Source organism: Ostrinia nubilalis, chromosome Z (assembly GCF_963855985.1).
Source record: "Ostrinia nubilalis chromosome Z, ilOstNubi1.1, whole genome shotgun sequence".
NCBI classification, from domain to species: Eukaryota; Metazoa; Arthropoda; class Insecta; order Lepidoptera; family Crambidae; genus Ostrinia; species Ostrinia nubilalis.
The window spans coordinates 5,678,831-5,691,136 of NC_087119.1; the positions used below are offsets into that span (position 1 = coordinate 5,678,831).

The 12,306-nt window shown below is 34.2% G+C and overlaps 1 protein-coding gene across 1 annotated transcript in view; it reads right to left on the reverse strand.

Moving 5' to 3' along the window:
- LOC135087056 (uncharacterized) overlaps positions 1 to 12,306 on the reverse strand; it is a 39,158-nt gene that overhangs the window by 26,065 nt on the left and 787 nt on the right. The window lies entirely within an intron of this gene.

A 12,306-nucleotide genomic window follows, 5' to 3' on the forward strand; every position in this document is an offset into this window, starting at 1 on the left:
CTTTCTTATTTAAAGGTGGAGTGAAGGGCGGGATTTTGTTCTATTAATAGTAACTGATATCTTCTCGAAATACAACAATGTATTATTTCTCCTGTCTTGCACCTATCTTGCTATGTACAAACAGCAGCATAACAAGTTAACGACTGGATTCTCTTATGTCATTGTAATAGATGTTATTTTGCTACAAGAATGTATAATCTGATATTTTGTTAACTGTATGTCACCGTAGGACCATAAAAAAGCGCGTGATAATAAGGTCTAGACATATCCAACCGTAGTAAACTAAAGTTATCTGAAATATTACTGTAATATTCCACTACTGGCTTAAAACTTAGGGATTTTAAATGCCAATTAACATTGATGCCAATTTAATATTAATATTTTTAGATATCAGCTGTTAAATTGTATGCTTTTACTTCTTTTCGTATTTTAATTACTTAGGCGCTTTTATGCAAGTATTAAGGACCAATAATGTTTTATTCTAATAATAAGTAAGTAAGTATATGGTAATTTAGTAGCCTCTTTGTGGTATCTTTATATCATATCACCCAGTCAACTAATATGCGACATGAGGTGTCGGAAAATGGCGGGGTAAGTTTTAAACAGTACTTTATCGAAGTTTTCATACAAACCCTAACTTTTTTGAAAATATTCCTTTTTATGGGATAATTAGGACAGTTTTGGATCCTCAACCTACTTGTTTTGTGCTTAAATAGGATTGAAATAATAATTACATTTGTATTTTTCCTGTCTATAAAAATACAGGGTGTTTGGCGCATCGTGTGCCAAAATGATTTGGCGGATAGAATGGGCCATTTCCTATATTTTCAGCCCCCATAACACGTTCCATGCCAGGCGGCTACTTTTAAATTAATTTTTTTAGTAATTTCACCAAAATACCCAAATCGCATCATTTAATTTCGATTAAAAAAAAACTACTAGGCGTAGCCTCAAAGTAAATATTTTGCTTTGACGTGCATTGATGTAGGGTTACATCAAATCTAAATTTACTGGCAAATATCATCTAGATTTTTTTTTTAAATTCAGCTTTGAAGTTTTCCGAAAAGTTAAAAGTGGACTGAACATTTAAGTTTACATGGCTATAAAAAAAATTTAAAAGAGATAGCGATCTTCGGATTTTATCAAAACTTCTCTAGTCTCTCCCCATTCAAACGGTATACTAATCTTGTTTAAATAATAACAACAACTTCACAAATTCCTTTAATTAGTGCATTGACTCTACTCGGACTGATTTGCGAAATTTGTGTTTATAGCCCCTTTTTGTGTGAATAGCACGTTAAACACCTAACAGGTAAAAAATATTTATCTTCTGCAATGTGAAAACCTTTTCCCTATCGTTTTTCAATCTGGATTTTTTGAAATTATAGACGAAAATAATTATTTTGATCGTTTATTAATTATTACAAAATTGGTTCAAAATGTCCGCCTCGGCAAGTATACACTCACGACATCTTCTTCTAATTTCGACTGTTGTCGTATGCAGCCACATTTCTCTTTTTATTACTACAAAGGCGTTTTCTATTCGTAGTTGTAGATATTCTATTGTTTGAATCCGTTACGTACACTAGTTTTTTAGCTTGTCCCCAGACGTTATCTAACGGAGTTAGGTCTGGGGAATGTGCAGGCCTATAGGGCCATCTCTTCCAATCCACGAATAGAAAACACCTTTGTAGTAATAAAAAGAGAAATGTGGCTGTATACGACAAGAGTTGAAATTAGAAGAAGATGACGTGAGTGTATACGTTGCCGAGGCGGTCATTTTGAACAAAACTTGTAATAATTAATAAACGATCAAAATAATAATTTTCGTCTTTAATTTCAAGAAATCCACATTGAAAAACGATAGGGAAAAGGTTTTTATATTGCAGAAGATAAATTATTTTTACCTGTTAGGTGTTTAACGTGCTATTCACACAAAAAGGGGCTATAAACACAAATTTCACAAATCAGTCCGAGTAGAGTCAATGCACTAATTTAAGGAATTTGTGAAGTTGTTGTTATTATTTAAACAAGATTAGTATACCGTTTGAATGGGGAGAGACTAGAGAAGTTTTGATAAAATCCGGAGATCGCTATCTCTTTTAAAAAAACATTTATAGCCATGTAAACTTAAATGTTCAGTCCATTTTTAACTTTTCGGAAAACTTCAAAGCTGAATTAAAAAAAAACTAGATGATATTTGCCAGTAAATTTAGATTTGATGCAACCCTTCATCAATGCACGTCAAAACAAAATATTTACTTTGAGGCTACGCCTAGTAATTTTTTTTTAAATCGAAAATTAAATGATGCGATTTGGGTATTTTGGTGAAATTACTAAAAAAAATAATATAAAAGTAGCCACCTGGCATGGAACGTGTTATGGGGGCTGAAAATATAGGAAATGACCCATTCTATCCGCCAAATCATTTTGGCACACGATGCGCCAAACACCCTGTATATTTGAAAATAGTTAAGCACGTGAGTTTAACAATTACATTTATCCTAACGGCAGGGAACAGAAACAGGAAACAAAAAAGAATTTACATTTGTTTCTCTGATATTTACAAACATTACTTTGAATTTTGATTGATAACAAAGGTGAGGGTTCAAGGACGGGATGCTGCTATTATTGTGTGATATCTTCGAACAACATATGCACTCCCTAACACGTGCAAGTATAGGTAGGTGCTGCGTAAGACGCGTGCGTGATAAGTAGGCGCCAAAACATTACGTGTGCGCGGGCGCACAACGAGGTTGTACGCTCGTAGTCGAGTACTACACGCGTGCATAACGTATCATGGATACGGTTTAAGTAGTGTTCCGAAAATTAGAGCATTTATTCCTGTTTTTGCTGGGACATCGTGATAAGTGCCTTTTGCGGAGTATCAGTAAGTAATTTGTAAATCAATTTAATCATACATACGTAGGGCACTATTTAAGTTGTGAGCCTTGACAACATACGTGTTGTTAGACGATATCTCATACTTTTAATGAAAAGTTTGTCATTTTTGACTATAACCTTATTCAAAACTTTTTATCATTTGAGCACGTTTTATATTATTAATATGAATTTGAAAATTATCTTGACCACATGAACATGGAATTGACTTGCGGAAATTTTCGCGCGAAGATTTATTATGACTTTCGACGTGGATAATCAATACAAAACTGAAGCGGTCAGCTAAATTTATTTTTTGGTGATAAAGATGTATCTTTTACCATTGTAAAACGCCAGTTTAATAAATATAATAGTGTATATCATTGGCTCACCAGCGAAATTTGTGAAAGTCGTCCAAAATGAGTAATTGTGGCAGAAAACATTGATGTTGTCAGAAAAATCTAAAAGAAACCTCGTCATGTGACATATCGTAGGATTGAGATAACCCTAGGCATTAATTCCACTAGCAGTAATAAAATATTATATGATCATATTATCATTAATAAGACTTTTTCTCGTTGGATGTCACAAAATTTTTCAAACGCTCAAAAGGATGCTTCTTTCGATTAGTCCTTGTAAATGCTTGCAAAATACCTTTAAAGAGCTTCAAAAGCCGTTTTTAAAATTGTGACAGTTGACGAATCAAGGAACTATGTTTAAAATCCTGAAAATAAACAACAATCGGCTACTGAAGTGTTTTAAGATGAACCAATTCCGACAAAAGTCCCATGCGCTCGGAACACTTTAAAACTTCCCGTCGCCTATTTTTCCGGAATACCTGATTGTCTGACAGAAACGTCACTATAAAAATTTATAATGGTTAATTTTAAATAGTAAATAGCTACTTTTTGTCAAAAGTCTTCAGTATAATAAGGAAAACTGACCAACACAGTAAAATCGTCATTCTTGACCTAAAATTGGGATTTTCCACGTCTTGTCGTACAACAGACTATTGGAACACTTAAAATATAAAATAAACTGGGTCAGTCATTATTAAAATCTTACTTGGAATCTAAACTATTATTTTGGTACCCATATATTAAAATTAAATGCGTGGACAGCGATTTAAGTGGACAGAAGTAACTATCCATGCGCTCAAAAACCATGCTTTGGAGGTGCCTCAGGCAGAAAGGAAAAACTGTTGATGAAAAGTGTTTCAGACGCATCCAAAAGTACATAGATCATGAAAGAGAATACCAATAAACACAATTAATATCATTTTATTAATAAAATACTTTGTTTTCATAGTTAGGCTCAACACTTAAATAGTTCCCAACGTAGTTGACCAGCATTATTACTAAAACATAGTTTTGTATAACGGTTCATAAAATTTCGGCACGTATTATTATTTTAAAATTGACGACTATTTTTTTAGGGAGTTGATCAATTCATTTCGTAATACTATACAGGGTGGAATTTTGTAATGCCACCACTTTGTAATGTAAGGGAAAGGGCTCATAACATAATTCTGTAGTGTAGATAGATAATTTTACGCAAAGGAAACATTCCTTTATTTTTGAAAAGAAAGAGAACTGCATTCAAAAATTTCCTACAAACAACGAATATACTAATTTGATTTGAAATTATCACTGTACCTTGTTTACAAAATTGCTGGTCGTTTGGCGAAAGATTTAAGCAATTTCCGAATAAACTTTTACATTGGTTGACGTGACACCGACGGTGGTAGAATAAAATTTTGAAAATATTTTTTTGGTCCATTTTTAGGGTTCCGTAGCCAAATGGCAAAAAACGAAACCCTTATAGATTCGTCATGTCTGTCTGTCTGTCCGTCCGTCCGTCCGTCTGTCCGTCCGTATGTCACAGCCATTTTTTTCCGAAACTATAAGAGCTATACTGTTGAAACTTGGTAAGTAGATGTATTCTGTGAACCGCATTAAGATTTTGATGCAAAAATAAAAAAATAATAATAAATATTGGGGGCCCCATACTTAGAACTGAAACTCAAAAATTTTTTTTTCATCATACACATACGTGTGGGGTATCTATGGATAGGTCTTCAAAAATGATATCGAGGTTTCTAAAATTTTTTTTTCTAAACCGAATAGTTTGCGTGATCGACGCTTCCAAAATAAGATTACTAACGATTGAAAAATCGGCCGTTATAAATAACAATCTTATAAATGGTGCAGTCTGTATTTATTTGCATTTTTGAGTAATTTACGATTATTATGTTATTTTAATTAAGTTACCATGTTTTACACAAATAATTAGAAACGATCATAGGTGTATTATTGACAGATAATTTTCCCGTGACCCTTAGCTTATAATGAGACACGTGTGTTGTAGTACTTGGAAGGTTTGATTTTTATCACGGAAGCAGGAAACAGGATAATCCGGCGTGAAAACAGTGTTAGTGAGACAATTGGCGCGAGCCAATTAATAAAATATCTTTTTCCCAATGTCTTGTTGACATAGAATTCGAGCATCATTTACCACGATAAGGCTGCGTTTCTTTCCACCAGAGATGTGTGAGGATGCGTAGCGACGCGAGGGATATGTTTGTAATTTAGTCTTCCAGCGACTTGGCCCACTTTTAGCTTGGTCCAACGGGTCAAGTAGCTGGATTGAATTTTTAAATATTTTGACTTCCAGCAACTGGGCAGACTCAATATTCTAGAGTAGATTTTTGTTGATTCGGTGTTTTATTTTAAGCACATTGAAAGTGGGCCTAGATCTTGGAAGAAAAATATTTAAAAATGCATTGAAGCGACTTTGCGCGGGCCGTGGACCAAGCGAAAACCTTGCCTCGGTAAATGAAGCGATTCTATTGGTTTTTTACAAACACATCCCCCTCGCTATGTATCCTCGCACATCTCTGGTGGAAACCAGACCTGCATACCAGAGCTAAGTTAGTTTAGCTAAACTCGATAGCTGACGCAGTTTTCTAGTGTACCACACTGTATAGCAAACTATACAGTGTGGTCAGCTTGCACACAACACACAACTAAGTATGGCAAGTAATGAGTAAGTACTGTTATTATACCGACTACAACGCCAGTTGCGGGTTCAAACTTAGAACTAATGCCAGTGCGATGAGCACTACCAATCAATTAGCCGGCATTACCAATCTTAGATACATATACATGGAGTTCAAAAATAATGTCAAGCTGAGGTACCGAAATAGAGCAAACTTTGGCGCAGTGATTGTTACTAGGGTTCATTCCCGTGTAACATAAATACTATTAGTATTGTTATGTACCTACATCTTGCCGTCAAAAAAGACCTTTCGGTACCACATCGGATACACAAGTTTAGTTAAGTGTGCGACTATAAATTGGTGTCGTACAGAAACTTCCAGGAAATTATTATTTCTAACTAGTGCGGCTAATTAAAACTGCGACTTTGCACAGGTGGAATTAAAAAACATCTTAACCTTGCTGTTTGAATACCAATATCTATAACTATTAGTGAAAAACACATAAAAAAACAATTTATTAAACGATCTACGCGTGAGCGACTTATTTTATACTATGTAGAGAAGCCAGAAGCTGTATTAGGCCTCAAAGAACGACTTTCTAAGTGATATCAAACTTAAGGGCATACTCTATTATAGGTTTATTTACAGTAATATTTTATTAGGTCAATTTGAATATTCAATTCTACAACATTGAATCTCTTCCCGTCTGTAGATATAGATATACCTGAATGGTATCGTAAAATACGTGCTTTTTATTTTTAGTGCTCCCGTTATTACTTTCAGGCAGTGATACATTGTAAATTTTATAAACAAACTTATTTTTGTAGTAAAACAATTGTTAGGTGAAGAAAGTCGCGTTACACTGACCACTTTTGTTTACTATGCACCGCAACTTCAAAAGCCTTACTGTTTCATGAACTTTCTGCCTTGTTTACAATTGAACATCACAACCTTTTCAGCAACTTTATAGGTACGGTGAACCAGAGATTTCACCTCGAAAGAGTTTAAGGTTGCCGGATCTCCTGGAATCTGAAATATTCGCAAAATAGGACGTTTTGTCCAGTGATAAATAATTTATAGGCAGGCTCCACACTTAGTGGACGGACGAAGCACCTGGATGTGGAAATTCTTGGGAAGACGCCTTTGTCCAGCAGTGGACCATTTTAGTTGAAATTAATTAGGAAATGCATCAGAATTGGCTATTCATTTTACACAGACTCTTCCTTTTACCATGTGTGAGACATTAGAGCGAAGTGCCCCAAACAATTTTTTTAATAAAAAAAAATAATTTGCCAATAAATGGTATCTTGTTGATTTATCCTGAAATTTGTGCTGCATCCAGATTTAACAATTCTAGGTAATTATTAGAAGGTATACCTCTACCGAGTTAATGGATATATCCATGATAGTTTAGGTTCATATTTCATAGTATTATGGGAGACATTTTAAAGGAAAGGATTGGACTTAACTGAATGAATACACTTCAAAAAGGCCGTCTAAACGGCGCCTAGTGTGTTCTTATTTGTACATTAATTTGATGAAAAAATTAAGACTCATTAGATAAATTATAATATGAAAATTACTACATTATCATTTAATATCGAAATGGAAATGGATCATGAATGGAAATCTTACTACTTTGATACGGAATCGATGAAACTTTTAATGTTAGCAAGAGCTATAATTTTATAGAACGTTACTATATTTTTATTATATTATTATGTATATTTTGCTTGAAATTATTTTTTAACTCGAAAAATTCACAGAGCAGAGTTAAAGAAAGGAGAAAGTTAGTAGTTGAAGCAAAAAGATTTGCATTTAATTTTAAAACGGGTTCCAAACATTATGCAACGCTCATTCATAAATCAACGCGCTATTCAGTTGAAGAAAAGGTAAACAAAGTGGTAAACACGGCCTCGGTTTCCGCTGAGCGGCCAATACGTAGCAGAGTAAGCAAATTCGTAGTCATAGCTTAATTAACGTTAGTAGCGCCGCCCATTTTATATTAATTCATAACAAATTTTGTTGTTCTTTTTGCATATTTTCCTAGTAGAGCGTCAGACGACATTGATTTGATTTGGTCTTAATTACGAATTTGCAACTTAAATGCAGTCTGTGTGCTTGTACAAATACACCGTGTTAGATTTGACATTCATCATTATCAAATCTAGAGTCGCGCCTAATTATACCATTGGAGATGAGCTTTGGCGACACGGCGTTTCGGACACACGGTATATGCTCGTTGCTACGGGCTACGGAGCTTGCGCAGAGCGTGTCGTACGGGACACGCGCAGTCGGCGGGAGACGGCGTCACCATCATCTTTTGACTGCGCGAGCCCTTTTCAAGGAAAACACGCGGCCCGTTTTCGGCCTCGTGACCAAACTTATGCGTAGATTATAAACAATCGACGTTTTAATAACAATGATAGCTACTGATAACCATTTTTTGGTAGCCGCAATGCAACTAAACACTTAAAAACGTTAGTTAATAAGGTAGCTTCTTTTGTTTGAACTAATTTCATAAAACGGTATGATCTATTCTATTAAACAAGTCGCTCACGTTTAAAAACAAGCACGTAACTATGGGGTCGTACCTAATTAGAGCTCATTAGGCACTGTTTTTGGGAAATTTAAAAAACTCCCAATTATTAGTATAACCACCACCGTAAAAGCCTATACGGAAACTACGTAGATTCCTCAACTTGCCCTCGTGTTTTTTTGCTTAACTTTATGCGTTCGAGATCATAGTGCCATAGCACAGCTTATTCGCCTTATTTCATTAATAATGTGGTTCATTTCAACGAGTGACAGACGCAAATGCATTAACAACTTAAACTATTTATTTGTTTACTATAATACTTAGTCGGGTCATAAGTTCTGTCACATGTCTATAGTGAAATAATTGATACTATATTTGTTTTTACGGTAATCATTTACCTATATACTAATAGAAAGGTACTAAAACAAATGCTTATAAAAATTATTTCAAATTTTCCTCGCAATTATGAATACAAGGGTTCAAACTGCGCGGTCAGTGGTCTCTAGAAACACGAGCGAGTTTCGTATCAATATCGGCGGCTGGTTTAATACAGGATGCCTTGAGGGACTCCAAATCAGTATGAGGCATAGAGCAGGCCTCCCTCTCCAAATATTGCCATATTTTGTAATCCAACGGATTGTCTGGACTGGATGAGGGCCAGATTTCGTGCCGGCTGAGGTCAATTTTACGCCCTACGAGCGGGTTTTACGCGCTTTTCGCTCTATGAGCTGGCTCAAAATCCTGCTGAAACTCCCAGTGTCTGTTATTGAGCATGATATGTGAAAAAGGTTTCATAAGCTTTGTGAGAATTGAATTTTGATACAAAATGCCTTTCGTTTTTATGCCTTTCATACAAAAAATACCTCAAAAAAGCCCAAATTTGAGACATGTTACCAAACCTTGAGTGACGATAAAAGCTGGCCTAGCTGGACAGCTGAAATTAAGCTGGTGCTTCTTCATTAATGTACGCATCCAACTTACCATTTTGTTTTTTTGTAACTCTCCTCCATGGTAAAAAAAAAAACATTCAAAAATTTTTTTCAAGGTACTTATTTCCCGCGTACCGCTTAAGCAAAACGTGGGATTTCTTCAATTTTAAGTCTTTTAAACGCGCATCCAAGTGATTTTTGATTTTTATTCAAAAAGTTTGAAGCCTTGTGATAGATAGATAGATAGATAAAACGTTTATTTGCATAACAGAAACACACATTACAAACAGAAAGTACCAAAAGTGTCTTCATAAATACCAATTTCACCCTGGTTGTGCTTAAGCCTACCTCCAGGGCAGGCAAAGTCTGCTAACGCATGGGTTTTTTTTGAGATCGCGCCTTCGCAGCTTTTAACGCTGCTGGAGTCCTAACCGTGCAAGGACAATTACTTTTGTTTTGTGTCTTCTACACTTAAAACTTCATTATATCGTTTGATGAAACGATAAATAAATGTAAAATTGATATTTAATTAAATTTTTTCAGCACATCGAATATCTGCTTTGGCGCGTAACCGCACTAATGCAGCGTGACAGCTGCTGTTCGGTCTTCTTTATGCGTCCACTACCCTATTTAAAAACAAATAAAATTCAAAACAGTGCACATTTTTAATTTCGTTAAATATTCTAAATTCTAATTCAATAAATATTTTTGAGACCTTCATTCAAAATTTAAAAGTTATGATCATGTGACAGAACTTATGACCAGACTAGGTATATCAACTATTTTATGCTACGTATAATTATTAAGGCGCAAGAATTATCTAGCAGTTTCAATTCAACAAAACGTTATTTTGCGTTTTTAATTCATGGTTGATTTCCAACAGTAGCAGCACCTTAAACCTTTCTAACATTTTTCCAGTAATTCCTGATGTTTGGATCAAAAATTTAGTTTCCGTGCTTCAGGAATCTGGCTTAAAGTTAAACAGGTGATTTAATATTACAAAAACAAAACCGTTTTTAACCTTTTTATTCAGAAAGTTGCAAAATTGGTTCATATAAAAATTAAAGCAAAATCTTTGCAATTAACTGATTATCTCGTTTTTACTATGAATACTAAATTAAAATTTAAATACCTATAACTCGCCGAAATGGCATTTTGTAATGACGATTGAAAAAATATATCAAAAGATGGAATTTAAATTCCATTCATTATATTATGTAAAAAATGTGATGACTGATGTCTTTGTCCAAAATGCCACTTGGTAATTATAATTTTTTTAAGTTCAAAACGCTAATTGCGTATTTATTGCGGCATAATCTTAGTTATTACTTGACACAGACAGCACCCACACATAGACAGACTACACAAGTACACATAGACATAGGAATTAATCAAGGATAGTAGCGTAAACGTTAAAATGATTGCCCAGCACATTTCTTTAAATCTTGCATTGTTTCTTTAAACTCTTAGTAGAATGGAAGCTAACAGGTAGATTCATTAAGTTCTTGAATAAATACATATAAAAAATTAAAAACAGTATTTCTCTTGGAGAGGTCAGGTCTTCAGTCACTACAAACGCTGGACTATCATTATAGCGTTTAATGACAGCAAACAATCGCATGGCAAATGACAGGTACAGGACATTTTTGATGTAAAGAGAGGTATTAAAATGTCGTTCGCATGGCATAGCTTAGCCTACATAGCACAGCCAAACTAAGTTAACATAAGCCAAGTTAGTCTAAATTAACTTGACTTGTGTCACCTATTCCTGTGAATTATTATTTCTTCCCCTCAATGATGTGAAAATATAGGACAAGTAATATAAATAAAACAAAACATTTATTTAAAGTTAGTTTTACATAATACACTTGTATTTTTGAACCAAACAGCTTTTTGTATTGTATTGTACAGCTTTCTTTTACCTTGCTATTGCAGGTATCCTCCTACCAATTTATTTGCTAAATGTCGGCTTTTGTATTCTTATTGTTGAATAAGGTAGAATGCCATTTGTAAGAGTTGTTTTTATGGCCTTTATGTTTATTTAGGTGTCTTAAAGGGTAGTAAGAGAGATAGGCTTTGATACCAAGTTAAGAAATACATACAAAATAATTTGCAAAGATGTTTCTTCTTTCAGTAGACTTACAGGTAAATCAACAAGTATGTTACCGTTAGTTTGATTGAGCCGCATATGAAAACATGGTTGTTAGTAAGCAAGATACGGGACTATTCCCACCTCTCGTTCTCACCGCTGCAACTCCTGTGTAGCCAGGATCTACAGCTTGACCGCCAATAAAAAAAATACCCAAATAGTAAGCAAGCACTATACAATTTGAAAACTTTCATAATAAGTTTATCAATCTCTATAGCAGATTAGATCACCTGCTCTGGTTATTCTAGATCTTGTACTAAAATATACATCACCTTCTGCTCTCTTTTAACTCGTTTCTAGCTCTGTTTTATCAATATACCTAATAACCTACCTATAGTACCCATGGTGCATTCATAACTTTTGTATTTTATCATTCTTGGGAAACTACTAAGCGTGTTTATTGTTGTGAACAGTCTTGGAGTAATATGAAAGTCAAGTTCATGAACTTGTTATACTCTTTATAAGTTTGCACAAACTACGATGTTGTGTAAGAAACCCTATGTTTTTCTGACTTTTGTCCAGTTTACATAAATAAATACCAGTAAGTAGTATTTAAATATTTTGTTGGCATAACAATTAAATGTCTTCTTTAGTACACTTGCATTATAAGCCCTAATAATGCTCATATTAACCCTTTTCAACATCTATTCAGGTGTATTTTTGCTGCCATGGCCTAGGGAGCTACTTTATTGTACATAATTAATTCAAGATGTTTTTGTGAGCCTATTTATCTTTAATCACAGTCCATATTTAAATTATTTAACAGTTTTAGAGGGAAGTCAAAAAAAAAATAATTACGAATTTAATCAAT